The following is a 14,588-nucleotide window of genomic DNA, read 5'->3' as shown; positions in this document are numbered from 1 at the left end:
CTAAGGGCTAAGGTTGTGAACTTGTAAAAAGTTAGAATGCATGTTTTTCTAGTTTTTCTTCCGAAAATCTAGTTAGAGTTGAGTTTCCCCCAATCCCTTGGGTACGATACTCTACACTTTCCCTTACTAAAACTTGACCTCCTATACTTGGGAGTAGGTAGTTTCACACATAAATACACATAATCATACTTAAGTGATTCAACCAACAAGTTTTTGATTTCTGGCAACCACCTTCTTTGGGACAAAAAAAGATACACTTGATCAAAGGGGAAATCGACTTCTTGGGCAATAATGTTAAAGATGAAGAGATTTGTCTTATATAACACATTGTCAAGAATATCAACCAATTCCCAGATCAAATCCCTGATGTAAAATCTTTGCAAAGGTTTTTAGGTGTTGTCAAGTTTGCCAGGGACTTTATTCCCCAAGTAGGCCTCACTGCTTTACTTTCACCAAAAACTAGTTCCAAGAAGAAATGGTGTTTCACAGAAGATAGCAGTAATACTGTAAAAAAGATCAAGGAGCTAACTGATAGGAGCACAAAGTGTGACGTTCTTAATGTTTATATATTCTTATGCTTTGTTACTAATTATTTAGTTGTTTTAGGTTCATATTTGTCATTTCTATGTTCTAAGGAGAGCTATTTCGAATTTAGATGAATTGATGATGAAATTGTGCTAAGTGTTAGAACTCCTTATTGAGCTAGAATTCATTACTCGACTTGGACTCTACTTTCCTATTTTCATTCTTTCCTATTCCTTAATCGTCGAATTCTTTTCAAGAAAGACAAATCATATTTGGAAAGGAAGTAGTGATGTCGTGATGCATTCGTAGTGAGACAATGAAATCATGTCCGAGTTGAAGAAGGAGAAGAAGAGGCCGGCCTAGCTACTCCTAGTTGGACCAAGAGAGATGTCGTGCAGCCCTTATGTGGTCTCCCTATTGGATTTGGTTTCCTATATCAAGTTGGATTTGGAGTACATGAATCAAAATCCATATCAAAGAAGATTTTAGCTTTCCAATTGGTTTCTATCTCCTACAAGGGACGGCAAAGAGGGTTTATTTTCTCCTATATATAGAGGCTCGGCCTTCCCATTCAAGCATCATCAACCTTGCACACAAGCACAAGCCATAGCTCTGCCGAAACAGTCCCTCACCCACCAAGAAATCCTAAAACCGAAATTCATCTTTTTCCATCCTTTGGATTCGAAGCAAGTAGCCTAGGATCTTCGTTTGCTTGGAATAAACCCCGTAGGATTATTTCAAAGTGTAACTCTATGACCTTCATGTTTTATTTCGGTTTTATGTGTTCTTGTTCTTGGATGATTTCTGTTTTTGTTTTGTTAAAGTTTAATTCAATCTTGTCTATGAGATAGTTGTGACTTTCAAAATTGTGTATGATATAAAGATTTCGATTTCTCTTCAATGATTTCTGTTTTGATGCCGTGAGTTCTTGTTCTATGTTCTTGATTAAATTTCGGTGTGTTCTTATATTGCATGTGTGATTAAGACAAGTAGTTGATGTTGCATATGTTAATCATTCAAAGCTAGTAACGATTATGATACAAGTAGTGGATTAATTGTTCTTTGGGTTTTCCACCGAATTTGATTCTAAGTTCGGCATTGGATAAGTATTTGAAACATGTTGATTTCTCTATGTGATATGTAATTGCATGATGAATTGGTATGTTAGATTTCGTAGCAAGACAAGTAGTTAAGCTCGAATGTATCCATGTATTAGGAACCAAGTAGGAACTTGATGCATGATCGAACTTAGTTTGAACCTTGATACCTACGGCATGAACATGATTGAGAATAGAATTCGATGGCTTTGTTCTTACATGATTTGTTTGGTGATTGCTTATGTGTTGGTTGGTTGATCACATGTATATATTAGTTTAGGTTTTATTTACTGTTTTTATGTCTCAATCCGAACCTATATCAAACTTTTTTTTATCTTTATGAATTCGTGTGAAGTGTTGTGATCCTAAGCCCTGGTTGGATTCCCGGTTTGTGAACGATACCTTCTTGCTTTATACTACTAATGATGTGTACAGGGTTAAATATTGATGTCGAGTAATCGAGCAAACATCACTAACTAGAAGCCTACCACCTTTACATCTACTAGAAGATGGAGACCTTTAATGCAAATGATTATTATTGGGCAGGAGTAGTTCTGACAATAACCCCAGATACAAATCAAGAAAAGATTTGTAAATTCCTATGAGGAAAATTTAACGCGACAGAGTTGAACTATTCTACTAGGGATAAAGAGGTGCTAGCCCATATCAAGAGTATCAAAGGCGCCGAGGCATTTTTGGGAAACAAATTTGTAGTTAGAATCAACAACAAGAGAGTTAAAAAATTTAAAAACTACAAATTAATTAATACAACAGATAGAGGAAGAGCACTGAGATGGCAGACGTGTTTATCCCAATATGAATATGATGTTGAAATGATTGCTGGTAAAAAGAGCTTGAATGTGTTAAGTGTCAATGTGATAGATTATTAGGGTTATTGTGTTAGATTTCTTATAAGGCTCGGGGCTAAACTTGAATGTGTTAAGTGTCAATGTGATAGGATAACCTCGGGGGTTCCCTAATTGCATGATCGTTCTAGGTTGCTATAGATACCTGCGGCATGAACTTGATTGAGATAGGAATCGTTGCTTCTGTTCGTACATGATTTTTTTAGTGATTACTTGAGTGTGTGTTTGATTGATCACATATATATATTAATTTAGGTTTTATTTTTCTAATCTTAATCCAAAACTATCAAAACGTTTATCCATTTCGTGAATTCATTGTTGTTTGATTTGTGATTCAGTCCCTGGTTGGATCCCCGGTTTGTAATGATACCCTCTTGCTTTATACTACTAACGATGCGTATAGGGTTACTATTGATGTCGAGTAATCACATTGATCAAATGACGCCGTTGGTGGAGATCTATCTTTCTGGATCCCTAATCTTTAATTTCGAATATATTGTTCATATTGTAAATTTGTATATGATCTTATTTTGTTGTTTTGATGATTGAATGAATGATTGTTGTATGTGATAAATCGAACGGAATAGGTAAAGTCCATTTTGTTAATATTAGCCTTAACCCCTCATGTTAGCTTTTGGGATTTCATGAGGTTGAGGGCGGGTTTGATTCACACTTTGAGATTTGTCTAACACCCAAGGATGAGTCTAACTGAGTAAGGGGCACTTTATTTCATTACCCTAGTACATGGGACCAGTATTGGATCTCAGAGAACTACATACTAACATACATCTCGGTGATGGAGTCGATATGGAGTTCGCTCTCCGTAGTTCAACAAATGAGTCATACCATGTTCACTATCTCTGAATTAGCTATCCGGCATTCTGAAACAAAGACTCAACTTGCGTATAGGCATCCATACTTAGGCCGCACGTCCACCTCGGTTTGCAACTTAGAATCAATCGATCGTTTAATCGTTTGAACAACAAAATGAAATTGTGAATTATATGACCTTTGAAAACGTAAAGAAAGAACTTTGTAACTATTAAGTGTTGTCGTGCCTCCTCTTAAAGTGTTGCCATGTATATGACCAAGAGGAGCACGTTTACTTGTTTTGGTTATGTATTCTTCGATTCTAACTTTCTAACTTTCCTTTCAGAAACCATGAATGTCCCACTATTTCTAGAAAAATGCAAGAGCTTAAAGATCAAATTCAAAGACTTAAGGACGCATAAGCATCTAGTTTTGACGTCTCTCTTTTTGAAGGGAGGCTTTTGGATTTTGAAGGATCACCAAGCAATTTAATCTTAAACTCTTCACCTAGATCAAAAGAGGAGGAAGACTGTCAGTTTCCCTTTCAATTTGATTCAGAGGAAGACACAATAGGTGATATAGTTTTAGCTGCGCCAATGGCACTCAAGGAAGCTTTCATTCCGACCACACAATAGTCCCCCTCATGCATTGCTTGTAATCCAGCTGATGGAGCCTTCTCCATACCGGTTCAACTACTTGGGCAATTTCCTAAGTACTCGGGTTCTTCAACAGAGGATCTTAATGTTCATCTTAGAGAGTTTCTAGATATATTCAAATTGCAATCTATTAATAATCTAACCCCTCAAGGCCTGAAGTTAATTTTATTCCCTTTTTCTCTTAAGGATGATGCTAAACGTTTGTTATACTCTTTACTTGCAGGAATCATCACTACATGAGATAAGATGACCAAGAAGTTCCTGAAACAATTCTTCCCTACTCAACCAACGAAAAGACTTAGGAGGGAGATTCAGAACGTCACTCAAAAATATGGTGATTCACTCTATGAGGCATGGAAGGAGTTTCAGGAACTGCAAAGCAACTGTCATCACAATCGATTTTTGTTGGATAACTTGGTGCAATGAAAGTGGATACAAGGAACCAAATGGCTATATTGGAGAGAAAGTTTGATGTCTTAGTCAAGGCATTTAGTGGTTCCAACGGCAATGTCAATCTGTGTCGCATATGTTCATATTCTGATCATAGAACTGAGAATTGTCCCAATGATGCTATGTTTAAAGAGCAATTGAACTTCATAGGACAACAAAGACAGAGGTACGATCCATTCTCAAACACATACAATCCTGGACATATAGATCATCCCAAATTTCGTTGGAGCAACAATGGTCAGACCAACAATGCTCAAGCTCAAGGACAATTACATCCTCCAGGTTTGTTTGTGAGGCCTCAGATACCTCAAGGTTGTGTTCTCCCTATTGCTAATAATTCGAACAATGCTAGTGCTTCAACTCCTAACTATGATGAACTCTTGAAGTCCTTTCCTCATGGGCAACCGAATTTAACAACTACTACTCAAGCCCTTGTTACAGGTCAATAGGCTTATTGCAAGGATATATTTGAGCTCAAGAAACAAATGGGACAAGTGATTGGCTTCATTGGAAAGATTCAAGAAGGTGGTAAGTTGCCAAGCAAAACTCAGCCTAATCCCAACGTTGAACATTCAAAAGCTATTGTGACAAGAAGTAGGAGAGTTTTGGACACTCCAACATCACCAACAAAGAAGGCCGTGCCTTCTAAGGGCAAGGATGCTGAGCCAAATGTTCTAAATAACCATGAGAAGGATCGAGCTACCTAAAAGTCAATCGGAAACACAAAATTTGATAAGATAATGCTAGACTTAGACGCATCGATTAATGTAATGTCATACTATATCTATGCGGATTTAGGTTCTGCCACGTGAGGTAAGTCATGTTTCTCCCCTTCCAATTCTCTTAATTACTAATAAGAATCTACCTTTAGTGGTGCAGCCCTTCAAATCTTGATCTTAAGGTAGTTACAGACCACTTGAATTATGCGTTTTAGGAGAAGGAGAGACATTTCCTGTGATTATATCATCTGCACTCGACAAGGTTCAAGAGGAGAGACTTGTTAAAGTTCTTAAGCAACACAAGACGGCCATAGGATATACCATAGCCGACATTAAGAGGTTGGCTGGTCATTTTTCTATTGCTTTCTTGATGGATATAGTGGGTACAATCAAATTAGTGTTACGGAGGAAGATCAAGAAAAGATGATGTTAACATGTCCTTTTGGTACGTTTGCTTATCGTCGTATACCTTTTGGTCTATGCAATGCTCCAAGTACATTTCAACGTTGTATGTATCACATTTTCCTGAGTTTATTGTTTCTAAAATAGAAATTTTTATGGATGACTTTTCTGTTTATAATGAGAATCTCGATGCATGTTTAGTGATTGTGGAACTTGTGCTTAAATGTTGTGAAGAAACTAACTTGGTTTTGAATTGGGAAAAATGTCACTTTATGGTTACTCAAGGCATTGTGTTAGGACATATTGTTTTTGCTAAGGGAATTGAATTTAATAAGTCTAAAATAGATCTTCTACGTCACTTACCCTTTCCCAAAACTGTGAGGGATGTTCGATCGTAGGTTTATTAAGGATTTTTCCAAGATTGCAAGACCATTGAGTTCATTGCTTCAAAAAGACGTTCTCTTTCACTTTGATGATGATTGCAATGACGCATTTGAGACCTTGAAGAGCCTTTTGACGTCGGCACTGATCATGCCACTGCCAGATTGGACTTTGCTGTTTGAGTTGATGTGTGATGCCTCCGACTATGCAGTTGGAGCCGTGCTAGGGCAGAGGAGAGACAAGAAGTCTTACGCCATTTACCATGCCTCACAAACGGTCAATGATGCTCAACAAAACTACACCACAACCGAGAAGGAACTTCTTCCGGTTATCTTTGCTTTGGATAAGTTTCAATCTTATTTATTTCAATCAAAGGTTATTGTTTACACTAACCATGCAGCTTTGAAGTACTTGATGACAAAGAAGGATGCCAAACCACGATTGATTTGATGGATTCTCTTAATTTAAGAGTTTGATCTTGAGATCAAGGACAAGAAGGGAAGTGAAAACGTTGTGGTAGACCATTTGATTCGTTTAGTGAGAGATGTTGAACCCTTGGTCATTCAAGAGAGCTTTCCGGATGAGCAACTCTTCGGAGTTGAGGTAAGTGAATCATGGTATGCAGATATTGTGAATTATCTTGTTTCCAAACAATTTCCAGATACTTTATTGCATATTGAAAAGATTAAACTTAAGGCAATAGCTAAGTGTTACATTTGGGATGAACTTTACTTGCGGAAACATTGTGTTGATCAAATCATTAGGAGGTGTGTTCCTAAATCTGAATATCAATCTATACTTGCTTTTTGTCCTTCTAAATCTTGTGGTGGTTACTTTGGTTCACATCGAACAACCCTTAAGGTGTTAGAGTGTGGTTTCTTTTGGCCTACAATTTTTAAAGATGCATATACTTTTTTTATGACTTGTGATAGATGCCAATGAACAAGGAATTTAGGTTCTCGAGATCAAATGTCTATGCAACCTATTATACATATCAAAATCTTTGATTGTTGGGGTATATATTTCATGGGACCATTCCTAGATCTAGTGGATTCTTGTACATTCTATTGGTTGTTGATTATGTTTCAAAATGGGTGGAAGCAAAAGCCAACAGGACTAAGGATTCTCGAGTTGTTGCAGAGTTCCTTCGTTCTAACATCTTTTCTAGGTTTAGGATGCCACGCATTATGTTAAGAGATGAAGGTACTCATTTTTGCAACCGTACCATAGAGGCTTTGTTGTGCAAGTATGGTGTCAAACATAAGGTTTCTACAAATTATCACCCCCAAACTAGTGGGCAAGTAGAAGTTTCTAACCGTAAAATCAAAAGGATATTGGAGAAATGAGTTTGACTAATCGAAATGATTGGTCCCAAATGTTAGATGATGCTTTATGTGCTTGTAGAACTGCTTATAAAACCCCTCTTGGTATGTCCCCTTTCAGGTTAGTCTATGGCAAGACATGTCATCTTCCCGTGGAGCTTGAACATCGAGCTTGGTGGGCTGTGAAGAACTTTAACATGGACATTGATGAGGTCGGGTTACATAGGAAGTTGCAATTACACGAGCTTGAGGAGATCCTGAATGAGGCCTATGACTCGGCCATGATTTACAAAGAAAAGACCAAAGCGTTCCATGACCGCATGATGCGTTGGAAAGACTTTGTCGTTGAGCAGAAATTTTTATTGTTTTATACTCAACTTCAGTTATTTCCTAGGGAATTACGTTCTAGATGGCTAGGTCCTTTCACTATTACTCACATTTTTCCTTCTTGAGCTATACAAATTAAGAGTGGTGTGAATGAGATGGAGTTCACGGTCAATGGACATCGCTTGAATCCGTACTATGAGAGCTTTGTAGATCATGTCGTTGAGGAGACTTCTCTCCTTGAACCCACGGCTAGCAAGTACGAGAAGTCTAGGCTATAGACTATACAGTTAAGCCAAAGAAGGAGTCATCAACGAGTGTTAGCGATTTCTTATCCCTTTTCTCTTTTTAATTTTCATTGCTTATCATATTGAACATTGAGAGCAATGTAAGTTTTAAGTGTAGGGTGGGACATACATCATTCGTTGTATTCTATTGTTTGGTGTTATTGTGATTCCGTTTTAATTGTTTTTGTTTTCTGTTTTTCGATTTTTGCATGATGATTGTTTTGTTTATGTTTTTTTTTTGAGTCATTAGGTGAGACGACCCGTCCCAAAAATTTACCTAATTATGCGTTAAAACCAGCAACCGAAATCTAATCTAATTTAATTGTGGCTGCACCCAAACCTTGGTTGGGCTACCTACGTACCCTTTACAAGGGATCAAGCCATTCGTCATTTAGGGATTAGATCTTCTACACCCAACGGATAACAAAAACCATGATGACTTGTCGATGAATCGTGAAACCTCACCGCGTAAGCGCCAAGAAATTAATTCAGATAAATAAGGACTTGTTGGAAAATATCGAACTCCCTCATGAACTTTTCCGAAGTGACAAGATAGCAGGGAAATTACCCTCAGTACCTCGTCCTACAAGGAATGACCAAAAATATAAATTAACCCACTAGTCAAATTCTCACGATCCTTTAGCCCCCATTGGAAAAGACACAAGTCCATGAGGATCATGACCTCCTGGGTCACAACATTCATGACCTCCCGGGTACAACTGAATCAGCAAGTGGTCCCACCACACTACGATTCATTCAAAAAAAAACCTCTCAGAATACGACTATTGTTCTATATATCCAATTGAGTACCACTCCTGGTACTACTCCCCTCTTCCAATGCTGCTGAAAATGTGCAAAATCCTTTTTCTTGGATTTGTCCAACCGTTTGACAAAACCAATAGTTATCATCAAAACACTAGGAAATGCTTCTTACAACTTTAATGACTTGAGCGGACACTTGTATGCACAAGTTTCACTCGTATCGAGCAGAAAATGCGACTTGCATCTATATTCTCTGCTTTTACTACCAATTCTGCTATATGATTTAGAGAAAATTTGTACCCCAAATTCTAAATTATGGTCACCACCTCATTTCATTACTCTTGGAAGGCAGACAACGCTTCCATATACACTCGCTCTCCACTCAAATGGGGATGTTTGATATACTTGGTCTTCTCCCTCTCTCTACTTGCCCAATAGAGTTCTTCGATAACCGCAGACACAGCTCATAGTCACTCTTGGAACAAGTCCTCAGAAACTCAAGGATCAAAGTACTACAATTATTGTAGTACCTACGGACATCTCACATTATTAGCCTTCTGTGTATTGAGCTCTGAAAGTCCTGAATTCCCTGTCTTTTAGCTTCAACAAGGTCAAACATCCTCTATTGATTCTCCTTAAATAAACCTTCCGAAACGACCATACAGAAGGAAAGTTATCCTAATCACTCCGTCTCACGAGGAATAATCAAATATGAATTAAAAGGACACCCGTCCATAAAATTCATAACCTCTCAGGTCACACCTGGATCCATAAGTGGTCCCACCACCCTACAATCCAGTGAAAATGTATCACCAAATATGGATACGGTGATACGTATTGGAATATGTACTACCACCATTACCCCACACATTAGACAAGTTAGAACTCGAAATATCTCTCGAGCTAATGCGAAAACATTTCCTCTAATGGTTCTCACTTCTAATTCAATTTCAAATAATCGAAAGTGTCGCATCGATCCATTCATGATGTATAACATTACACCAATAAGACTACTGTCAAAAGGAAATTTACTAAAATTGCCTACCTCTATATCGAGTCGTGCGCGGCCACTAACAAAGGAGGCATACCGAAATTTCGGCATAGTCTCTCCTGAAAATAGCATGCCCCACCTGCACAAAACGACACTTCTAATAATAAAATAAGCACCCCAACACCTGGAGGCATCTGCTCCTCCAATCAACAGGCCTCCACCACATTTAAAACAATTCCAAGCAACCACAATAACAAATCGCAATAAAATTCATATAGACGTCCATTACGCTAAGAGGAGTTAGGACACAAAACATCGGTTGATCCCTAGAGCTTCCCGCTCCTATTAGACCGCAACCGTTCCACCCACGTTACGACAACAAGAGTCGTTAATTAACGTAAAATATAATTCTCAAAGTAATTACTAAAAAGCTAGAACTATCTGATCAAAATTAGGAGATTTCCAATCTCGGATAATTATTCGACAATTAATAAAAATAGACTAGCCCCGCTAGTGAAACTAATAATTCAATAATATAAACTGGACTAACTCCGCTAGTCAAAATAATACTATCAGGCCGTATAACGTGGACTAGCACCGCTAGTCAAAATAATACTGTCAGATAATTAAGGATAGCTAGAAGCCGACTAGCCTCGCTAATCGCAACAATATAGCAAATATCCGGAAATGGACTAGCCCAGCTAGTCAAATAGGAAAACCAGTGAAAGTGGACTAGCCTTAGCCAAAATAAAAGACAAACGCCATACAATATGCCCCCCCCCCCCCCGGGCAAAATATATATACACAAATAATCTCAAGTTTTCAATACCGTCACGTCACGTTCACGGAGAGAATATTGAATCATCATATCATTTCCAGCTATATAACCTCGCCTCTCAGGCGGCATCGCCCTTCCGGTGGAAAAGTGATATCACGTAACATCGCCTCTCAGGCGGCATCGCCCTCTAGGCAGAAAAATGATAAAGTATGCTAACATAGTCGTCTCAAAATGTATGGCCTCGACAACAATGAGTGAACTAGCCCCGCTAGTCACAATGCAATAAATGAGGATAAACGTAAAAATAGATATCATTCTTATTCGTTGATCATGCCCCCTTTTTGATGTTGCTAAAGGAGAGGATACCGGATAGAATGGAATATGATTCCATTGATCGTGCCCCCTTTATAGGATTAAAGGAGAGGATACGAGAATAAAATAGAAAATCATTCTTATACGTTGATCGTGCCCCCTTTAAATAGATAAAGGAGAGGATACCAGATAAGAATATATAGAACGAGTACATTTCCCAACCGTATGTATAAATCTCAACATCAAATAAGGAAATAATAATAATTCGACATGTCCCTCATATCAAATAACTCGCAAACATGGTCATAACAATTTCTGAGAATCCTATTCCCGAATAATTAATCAACCATTTTCCAAGTATCACATAGGGCATTAAATATATTTCCAAGACAACTAAATAGACTCACATTGTAAAGAATCAAGAAAAATAAATTAAATCACACATCTTCCCGAAAATCTCATTTTCGGTAATTTCTCAACAATTATAGTTTTCTGGAAATTCCATTTCCAGTTAAGTAACAAAAATAAATATTCAACAATTAAAATTATAATTCTAAGATAATAAATAATCCCATAAACATGCATGCATCATTTAAAAATAAAAGTCCACTCACTTCAAACCTGGCATCTAACTTGGATGCTTGCAACGTAAACCGGGCAACCTCAATTAATTTCGGCTTACAACCCCATCTCCCGATAGAACATGGAGAAAAACCGAGTCAAATTGCTAAAACTCACTCGTCTCGGTTCTAAGTGAACGCACGCATGAATCCATAAAAACTAAGATTTCCGAGACACAAAAAATTTCCAAAATAAACATACTATCTCCCACATCTCAGCAAGCCCATTGGTCAGAGGATCATGCTCTGATACCAAATGAGACGACCTGTCCCAAAAAATTACCTAATTATGCGTTAAAACCAAATTTTAAAACCAGCAACCGAAATCTAATCTAATTTAATTGTGGCTGCACCCAAACCTTGGTTGGGTTGCCTACGTACCCTTTACAAGGGATCAAGTCATTCGTAGTTCAACTTGGTAAGATAAACACCATTTTGGTCGAGGAAATAAGCCGAGAATCCCATTTTCGACCAAGTCAACCACCAACACATCTAGTAAGTCCGATTAATTAATCCTTATATCCTAGGACGAAAACAGGATCAATCCAACGGGTGGATTTTCATGATTAATAAACCCGATAACGCGTATTTTCAACAAATCCTAACGATCCTTAACTTGATCGATCCAATCTCAGAATGTACTCATGAATTCCCTACACTGAGAGGGTTACTTTGAACCCTACACTCGGCCGCATTCTGGCGCCACGCGCCACCGAAACAGTGGCGGCGCCGCCGCTACCGGCGACCTCCAATCATCACCAAATTTCATCAACACAATCTATACAACATTTCTAACAACTTTCTAGTTTACAACTAAGGCGAATTCGGAGTCTAAATCCATCAACCGAAATCAAATAGAAAAATCCCAAATTATGAACTCTAGAACTTCAAATCGTCGTTTCTCTTACCTCAAGGCGAATTGGTTCGATTTCTTTGAAGGGTTTGCTATACCGCTCCTTGCGCTTCTTTTGGGACCGATTTCATGGCCTATGGTGGCCGGAGGAAGGAGCGACGCCGATTAGGCCTCTCGGCTTCATGGCGTGGCGACGAGCTCCAGGCGGCGAGAGGGGGTGCGCCACCACTGCAAACCTACAAGGGTCGGCGGCGGGCTTCCAACACGACCGGTGGCGGCCGGAGTGGTGGCCGGAGGAGGAAGAACCGGCGGGGCGAAAATCGGGGTTCGCTCGGGTGAACAGTGCCCGACGGATTTCTATTTCCCCCCCTATTTCTGATATTTTACCCTTATTTATACTTATTTCCAAAAATGCTCAAATATGTTTTTTGATTCATAACTTTACCGTACGAACTCCGATTTAGGCGTGTCACGTGTCCACGAATTCGTATCGACGAGCTCTACGACTTTTATGAAGGAAGTTTTCCCAAAAAACTTACGCATCAAAAAGTCAACTTTTAGAGTCGTCACACGTAGTACGACTCTCGTTCCGAGTAAAGAATGAAACTATTATCGCAACGAATCATAAAAGATTCGGGTCATATCATTAGGTGCCTTTAACTGTCTAGAATGATTATAATCTTTGAATTTATGGTTAATAGATGATCACAAGATTGAATGATGCTTAATTGTTATTCGATGGTTAATTGATGTTGTTAGAAATTATACGAACATGTGGTAGATGAGGAAGTGTAACATTAGTACAGAATGAACATGTGATAACAAGTTTGATTCATATGACCTTATGTGAGTTTTTGAGCCATATATGTGCTTTCACTATGAGTGTTTAATCTATCTTTTCTTGACTATGTATCTTTGCAACTTCATTATTCTTTCTATTTGATCAATATGTCATAGCTCTTTAATGGACTCTATAATTTACCAGAACTTACTCTTGTTAATTGTTGAGACTTTATATCATAATATGCTTTGATTTTGAAAAAGATTGTTGGATCTTTTTAAGATTTACACCACTTTATACCAAAAAGCCGTATCCTATTTGTGCCCTGCTTGGGACACCTTAGTGTTAACCCGTTTGAGCCTTCGTTAAGCCTTTTATTTCATCAGCAACATGTTGATATCCTTTCTTAGTATAGTTATATCTCTACCCTTGTCCTTGAAGCTTGGCAAAGCCAATTTTTGGTGTTAATATGGAGTGATGATTCGATTCAAGTGTGGGGTTATGCTTGTATGATTATATGTCGTAAAAAATAATGAAAAGAAGAAAAGAAATATATATGATGTCATGAAAAAAAAACGAAAAAGATATACACGGATTGAAAAAAAAACCGTGTAGGTGGAAGAATGATAATGTATACAGCATGATAGTTGTTTGATGTAAATTTAGAGTTGTATTGTATTTGTTAAAGGCTCAATAATGTTATATTTTAGCTTTTTTTCATTTTCACGTTGTTTAGAATGAAGGATGAGTCCAACATGATGATACTTGGCCATTGTATTATGGAGTTTGATGACATAAGGTGGTTTATTCTTGCTCTACTAAGTCTTTAGAATGACGTTTGTGATTCTTTTACCTGAAAAATTATATTTTTACCGAGCCTAAGCCAACATTTTCTAAAGATCCGCATGATTCTTAAAATGAGTAGCCCTTGATCTGTGGATATTGTCGCATGAGTAAGCATATGCTTTTGGTCTTTCATCTGATTGGTATCTTTCATGAGATTTTCATTATGTTTTAACGATGTCTATATATCTCTGTGTGTGATAAGCTTTTAAGCATTAGTGGTGATCTTGAGAGAAAATTAGAGTACATACCCTTGTGAGGATGAATTTGAACTTGTTTGAAACATGTTGAGCTTAATATCACCGATTGTTCTGTCATGTCTTGTTAAAACCTTTGAATTCTACTTGTTATTTCGATTGAGTGTTATTCTTGATGATATGATTTTGAATATTTATGAGACAAGTGTTAAAGGCAATAGAGGTTTCGTAAAGTCTAAGTGTGGGGTAGTTGATAGGAGCACAAAGTTTGACGTTCTTAATATGTATATACTTTATTATTCTTACTCTTTCTTACTCTCTATTTAGTATGTTTTAGTTCATTTTGTTAGAATCCCTTGCGTATTTCGTTTTCCATTCAGACTTCACATTTGTCGCGACCCCAAAATTTCGAGCATAAAAACTCAAATTTCGAAGTCATGAAAAACACTAAACCAATCTCAATGAATCGAAACCATTTTAAATGCCACAGCGGATCATCTCTGAGTTCAAATTACAACTCAGTCAACCGATTATTACAAACCAAATTTATAATTCGACATTATAACAAATGGAAATGTATAATCCTTACAAAGAAATCCACACAAAATCCTC

General features: G+C 37.7%; 1 non-coding gene and 1 pseudogene across 1 annotated transcript; both read right to left on the bottom strand.

Moving 5' to 3' along the window:
• The window catches only part of LOC126787230 (uncharacterized), a 191,615-nt pseudogene that overhangs the window by 37,538 nt on the left and 139,489 nt on the right, over nt 1–14,588 (bottom strand).
• On the bottom strand, nt 4,249–4,355 carry LOC126789634 (small nucleolar RNA R71). The gene has a single exon (XR_007671550.1). It is a non-coding gene; the product is annotated as a small nucleolar RNA R71 (small nucleolar RNA).

This window comes from Argentina anserina, chromosome 3, assembly GCF_933775445.1.
Source record: "Argentina anserina chromosome 3, drPotAnse1.1, whole genome shotgun sequence".
Taxonomy (NCBI): Eukaryota; Viridiplantae; Streptophyta; class Magnoliopsida; order Rosales; family Rosaceae; genus Argentina; species Argentina anserina.
The sequence above is the reverse complement of the archived record's forward strand: the minus strand, read 5'-3'. Positions and strand labels throughout refer to the sequence as shown.